Raw genomic sequence first — 7107 nt, 5'->3', positions numbered from 1 at the left:
GAAATCTTGAGAAACAGTAGTGTACTCTGCCCATGTGTGCCCATCATTCTTTTGGTCCATTCCATGCATTGAGCTACCCTCGATCGGCTTAGGTGGCAACTCAAACATAATGTAGCCATTGTATGTAATTGGTAGCTCATCCACCTTTTGTATCTCTTTGACAGATGAGTATGCAACATGAAGAGAACTAGATAAGGGAAGCCTATCCAATAGAACTTGCACACTCATTGAGTCAGTCATTTGCTTTATAAGAGGGATATGCTTAACTTGGAGACTATAGACACTGCTTTGTCCACCATCTAGTATGAATCCCTTGCTACCATCTTCTAGTCTCATTAATGGCATGGTCGTGTACACACCCGACTGGCTTGTTGCATGCTGCACTTCCACATCAATATCATCACCAATCTCAAAGTGACTCTTAAGCTCTTCCAATGCCACCTCACAGAAACATGAGTCATACCTTATTGACAAGGTACTGAAACTACCATATTTGATTTGCACAGTGTTTGGCATTGTTGCTAAATAGGTAAATAGTCCTGTTTGTGTGAATGTCTTCTTAAGAAGCCAATAGACACAGTTAGAACCTCAATAGAGTCGAAGAACAATCTATGCAAAGGGAACAAGAGAAGAGTTGTTCTTCAAGTAATTGTAATAAGATGGCGATATGAAAATTGATCTCAATATGAAAATAGTAATTGTCAAGGTTAAACAGTCATGTTAATAATAACCTTTACTTTTTCCATAATGATAGGTGTGTACTAAATATACACACCTAATGGTCACTAGCATGTCTAGTGATCATTAACTCCACCTCTGTCTCTCTCTCTCTCTCACACACACTCAATCATTACACGCACTCTCTTTTGGTATTTTTATTTACTAGCACACACAAACACTCTCTCACATTGATGGTCGTTACACACACACTCTCTCTTTCTCTCTCGCTCTCTTGCAACAAAAAAAGGACACCTCTAATTAGGAACTTTAGTCCCCCTCTGCACTAAATATTCACAGTAATGGCCACAAACACATTTGATGGTCATTAACTCCACCTCTCTCTCTCTCTCAACGACAATCATTACACACTCTCTCTCTTCTAGTGTTATTTATTTACTAACACACAAATACTCTCTCACACTAAGGGTCCTTTCACACACGCACGGGCACACACACTCTCTCTCACATGACAGAGAAGAAGACACCTCTAAATAGAATCTATGGTCTCTCTCTCTCTCTCTCTCTCTCCCCCCCCCAAACAAGCAAGCAGAAGGAGGACCAAAACAACCTTGCATAGAGGAGAAGGCGGACCGATCAAGCAAGCGAGAGCAAGTTTTTTGTGTGTCAATATGGGTGCGTTTCAAAACGCATGTACAACAAGGGTGCTGCTTCTATGAGTCGACTGTGAAGAGCCAGAGGCTTGTAGCTTGCATCGATCAAAGCCACAAGGTAGGTGCTTCTCCTCTCTTGGGTGTGTTTGAGGTTAGAGTGTGTGTTTCAGCTACGTTTCAAAACGCACTCTCAGTCACGTTGGGGCTTCCACAAGGCCCGCTCTGGCTCCAACAAGGTTTACTAGTGCATTTTAAAACGCAATTCATAACCACACAGTGGGCAATCAGAGAGTGCTGATGTGCCTTCTATAGCTCGCAAAGCAGGGGATCTGCGAGTGATGCAAGGCCAGTAAGGCGGCCCTCTATAGTATGGTGCTGAAGCTGATACTATAGTGTGTTTTCAGCCATCAAAGACATGCAAATCCTCACCAAGACCAGGTGTGAAATCCTGAAATCAAAAACCCTGACAGTCCATCCACTATCCAAGTCAATTTGAGCTCTTGATACGCCTATGTATGATGGGAGGTGCAACATAACTATGATACTCCACACTTCTGGCAGCTTCAAAAGCTATTTTTATCTGCATTTGCTGCAATAGAGCCTCTTCCCTGTTTGCTCCTCTACGCCTTCCATAAATTGCAAGAAGTTTTGGACTTTCTTGATAACCCTGACAAGTACACTGCCTTGGGTGAAAAAATTCCCAAGGGTTGCCTTTTGGTTGGGCCGCTTTATTGGCCATCAATGCTCTATTGACACGTCGCTCCAGGTCGGGCAGCACTCCAGGTTATGTACAGGAAAGGGCTGGTTCTGGGTTATGTTGAAGTTGTTGCCATGGAGCTTGAGCTTATGTTGACATACAATAGGAAATGGAACTGCAAAGGCCAGAGAATTGGGTGATTAAGTGGTGCATTTTAAAACGCAGTTCTTGAGCTTGGATTGCAGTAACATGTGAAACCTGTAATGTAATGTCACATCTATTAAGGATTCCAACTTCTGCAGTACTGGATAGCTCATGATCTGTTACAAGCAGAGAAAAGGGTTGCATTTTAAAATGCAGTGAAATTGGATGATGCTAATATATGCAGAGCTATTGATGCCATTTTATGTGGAGCACAAAGTGTTGGATGATGCCATTGTATGCAGAGCAAACACAATGAAATTGGATGATCCCATTGTATGCCATTGTAAGTAATGATATAGCCCAGATGATGCAAGCAAAAGTCATGATGCAAGCAAGTGAAGTTGCATGGATGTTACATGGACTGCACCTAGATTAGGGTGCATTTTAAAACACAATAAAAAATGGATGAGGCTTTTGTCTATGATTGGGCAGACAACGTTTGAAGGCCAGTATAGTAATTAGACTTGCTCTTCAAACTAAAATGTTACATTTCAGCTACAGGACAGTTGCCAAGTACTCCAAGAATAGAGTTTGAAACATTATTTGCTTGGTTTAAGACATTATCTGCCATTATACTTGCAATGTTTGGCTGTTTAATAATGGATTACTCTCTACAAGCTCAGTGCTTTGTATTTTGTAACAATGTTTTATACTTTGTTTGCATTATGTAACAACGTTTTAAAATGCTTGCATTTTTTAGCCAGAGTGAGATGAGACTTTTGTTTCTCGAATGTTGCAGGTCAAACGATCCAGTCTCTCACACGTATCTACTTGTGTTGAGCATCTCAGCAGAGATATTGCTGGTATTTTGAAAGGCCAATCTCAAGTACTCTTTGTGCATATTCAAGTAATACAAATAGATATATATTCAAGCGCTACACATGTACTGATTCTTTTATGTGGTATTTCAGTCATGTCTCCATGAAAGGCCAGAGGCAAAGGTCGTGCAAGATCATCCAAAGATAATTTAGCCACTCCACAAAAAAGAACTTGCGGATCATCCCTCTCTACAGTTCTAGAGGAGGGTACACCAACTATAGAAAGTGAAAAGACTTCGAGTGTTGTAGTGGGGACTTCAGATCCTCAACTGCAAGAAGAAAGTGAAGAAGGAGATGACACAGTGGTGGGGCAAGGGTCTCAGCTGGTACAGGAGGAAGACAAGGAAGCAACAAGCCAGGTTTCCGATATTGATATGCAAATGGTAGGATGTGGAGATGTAATAAGTCAATGTAGACTTCTATCTCAAGAAGTTTGCCCTCGTATCCCCTTGTGTCGTATGATTGCACATGCTGTTGTTAGAGGGATTTGTACAGACATGTCCTCTTTAAAAAGTGCCTTTCAATATGAGGGTTATTTACCAGAGAAGGGCTCATTTGTTGTGTCTGTATGTAAGTATAAAGGAGAAGAAACACTAGTGACCCCTGCCATAGTGTCAACTTGGTCTCCTCTATGGCGTGAAGTGGATGCAGAATTTGAGAAGGAGGTCTTGGCAAAACCGGAGTTCAGGTTCTTGTCTGGTAAAATGTTTTACGTATGGGAAGGATATCATCGGTTGACTGCTTGGATGGAGTTGATCTCACAAATGTACAAAGAGAATAGAGCTCGCCATGTCAGGGTTGTTTGTTCTGTTATTGATCCCACATGGATTTCAGAGATTGCTCTTCTCGCTGGACTCCAAAGAGTCAATAGGTGAGTGTATCAATATTTATTACAATGAATTGACATCTATATTTTTATCTATAGAACTCAATCTTACAAATTTTCCTTTATTAGCATGAACGAGTATGCCATCGTGAAACCTAGCTTGCGGGATGTACTTTGGAACTGCAACAATATCTTCAAGTGTGACATCAATGCATTCTTGAGTGCCTTACCCCAGGATCAACTAAAATTGTTGGAGTCCTTGAGAGCAAAAGATAGTAGTGTCAAGGGAAAACAACAATGGTATCCACTGACAAGGGGGTACTTAGCAAGATTGGTATTTTAGGTAATACATGTCATGGTTGTTATTAAGAGGGATTATAATAGATAAGTTTCCTTTTTAGGGTAAAATTTAAAAGCTTCTCTTTTGTTGTGAAGGTTGAGTATACTTCAGAACTCAAAAAGGTTGAGGATTTGGTATTAAACACAGTCTCTATTGAGAACAGAGAGGAGACATTGAAAAAGGAACGTGCCAAGATACATAAAAGATTGGCAGACAAGATGGGCATGGTATGGCCCCTTTGCTTCTTAGTTTACTCTCCATTACAGTAAAATCTCTAAATATAGGTTTCTTATCCACTTTGCAGGTTCTTAATGTGCTTGATCCCAAGCTAGGGGATCAATGGTTGGATAGAATATTTACACTGAAGTTTGATAGCCCAGACTCAGTGATTACTATTGCCAAGTTGAAATTCCTAGCAAATGCTGATATGAGGGAAGAAAAAAGATTGGTGATGCTCTCTCTCTTGGATGCAAACAAGAGATTAAAAGATATGTATGGTATGCCATCGTCAGATAATGAGTACAGATTGTAAGTGTCAATTTGAAAGATTTTGTAGTCTTGATATTGCTAGTATCATGTGTATCTTGTGATACTAATAGATTTGATTTTTTTTGTTAAGGTGGTTGACACGGGAGTGCTTTTTGGAAAAGGTTGAGGTCGAGGCTATTCAAGCATTGGAAGACTTGAAAAAAATGTGTGTTTTAGGTATACCATTGGATCTTCCACAGGATTACTTATTACAGGATTACATGGAGGGTGTGAAATTAGAGGCTAGAAAATATATGTTTGCTCACGTAAGAGCAAGAGAGCAAGCTATAGATGCACGAGGATCAAAGAAGGTGGAAGGTCCTCATCGCCGAAAGAGAAATGAAATCATAATGTCTGCATATAGAGTTGTCTACAAGTAGATTTGTTGCCATAATGAGCTTAACTTTAGTTGCTCTTTGTTTATTTTAATAGCTTGTGCTAATATGTCATGCAAAAGGTATCTACTTCATTTGATTGGAGAGAAGAAGATAGCTAGGGTTCCAGATCATTGCAAAGGATGGATTGACAGAGATAATGAGGAAGTATGCATGTATCCCAAGAGCATGCATAATCTCTCTGATTGGGAGATTGACCATTGCCCTTGGTGGGTGGATCTTGGAAGTGGATATGTTTTGGCAAGAGAGAAGGAATTGCACAAAGTGCATTCCAAAAAATCTGTTGATACACCTCTTGGGGATCGATGCAATACACGGTCTAAAAAGGAGACAAAGAAAGAAAGTGATGGTAAGATTATATTTTGGGTGCAATGGTTGTGAAGTTTTTTTCCCTTGTTAAAATGCGAATCATTGCAAATGCTTTGTGCTGCAGCAATGCAAGAGAGAGAAGACAATAGTCCCAAACAACATGAAGTGGAGCAAAGGAGTAGCGTCCAAGGAGGTGGAATAGATTATATCATTAGAGATCGTAACACATGTTGCATCCAATTTATACTCATATATTCTTGTTTATTGCAAGGCAAAGGGTTGCCATCAAGAAGATCATTCCATTTGTATTTCTTCCTTGCCCACTAAATGATATGCATTCCAATAAAGATGATGACGTGATAAGTTATGGGTGCATGATGGGTGACTACATCTCTATGGGGCAAGATTTTATTGCAGGGAGAAAAAATGATGCTTACAAGACAATACATGAGTTCTTTTCTAGGCTTGCAAAACATGATATGACATATGTACGGAATGGGAAGCATGTGAAATGGGCTTGCGATGTTGTCTTCATTGACTTTCCTACTGGATGTTTGATTGATAAAGAAACCACCTTGCCTGCTTGGAATATGCTCACGGAGGCACACATTCGCCTAGGAATTACAGTTGCTGCTGCCTCTTTGGGAGATAGTGGATGGTTAGTTACTTGGATTACTTTGACAGGTATATTGTCCTGGTCAATGTGTGTTGGCATAAGTACTTAACTAAACAAGAAAGTAAAGTTTTTCTTTGATAAAATAGGTGATGCATTATCTTGGCTTGAGAAGTACATACATGTGCTTGGTCTCGAAGTTGTCAGGCGAGTTTTTGTGCTTGACAAGCTTCCATATGGCTATGGGGAACAATGCGATCTTGAGGTGTTGGTAAGTGATCTTAAACTTTTGGTTTGTAATTCTTGTAGTGAACATATCTGACCTTTATGCTTTATGTAGAGCCGATCTTCTATTTTGGTATTTGCTCGTCGTAGTGGATGCCATCCACCCACCTTTCTTGGAGAGAGCAGCTCTCAATTCCGCAAGTTGCAAATTGATCCATCGAGTGACTACTGGCCCCATTACCTTCCAGAGAGAAATAGATTGGCACGACCATCTTCTTCGACTCTTTGGCGTGGAGGTCTTCAGAGATCACCTGTATTCTTGCTCTGTGTATTAGATCTTTTGTGTCCACCATCGGGATTGATTTTGGAGATGGGGTGTGGCAATGCACCTCTGATGCGTGCATGCCAAGCATCTTCTCGTCCATGTTTTTCATTTGATATATGTGAAGATATAGTCGATGTTGTGGTTCGACCTCTTGTAGAAGAAGTAGGTGCAAAGAGAGCACGCTTGGGTCTTGATGATGAGGAGCTAGAACTAGATGCCTACAAAGTGCAAGTTGTGGACAATCCCTATGATGATTAGCGGGTGGTCGACGGGTCCTATGGCAGGGTGGTCCTAGAGAACTGGGAGGCTTCTCACAAGGTTATATAGTTGTACAACCTTTAGGCATTGTTAGGTTAGAACCTGATTCATGCCATTTTAGAGGACCGGAATGGGACTATGCCCTATGGGCAGAGATGTTGAGCGGTGCATCCCTCTAGTTTCCCATTCTCTTTGAACCAAGTGTGGCATGGGTTTGCTTTGGCTTGGGTATCTCTAC

The 7107-nt window shown here is 40.8% G+C and overlaps 1 pseudogene; it reads left to right on the top strand.

The window, feature by feature from the left end:
- The first annotated feature begins 2633 nt into the window (after nt 1-2633).
- LOC148030370 (uncharacterized) lies at nt 2634-6869 on the top strand (annotated as a pseudogene).
- The last annotated feature ends 238 nt before the right edge of the window (nt 6870-7107 follow it).

The sequence above is a fragment of the Lygodium microphyllum genome, chromosome 10 (genome assembly GCF_053477565.2).
Source record: "Lygodium microphyllum isolate KBCC chromosome 10, Lygodium_microphyllum_v1.1.10, whole genome shotgun sequence".
Lineage (NCBI taxonomy): Eukaryota > Viridiplantae > Streptophyta > Polypodiopsida > Schizaeales > Lygodiaceae > Lygodium > Lygodium microphyllum.
The sequence above is the reverse complement of the archived record's forward strand: the minus strand, read 5'-3'. Positions and strand labels throughout refer to the sequence as shown.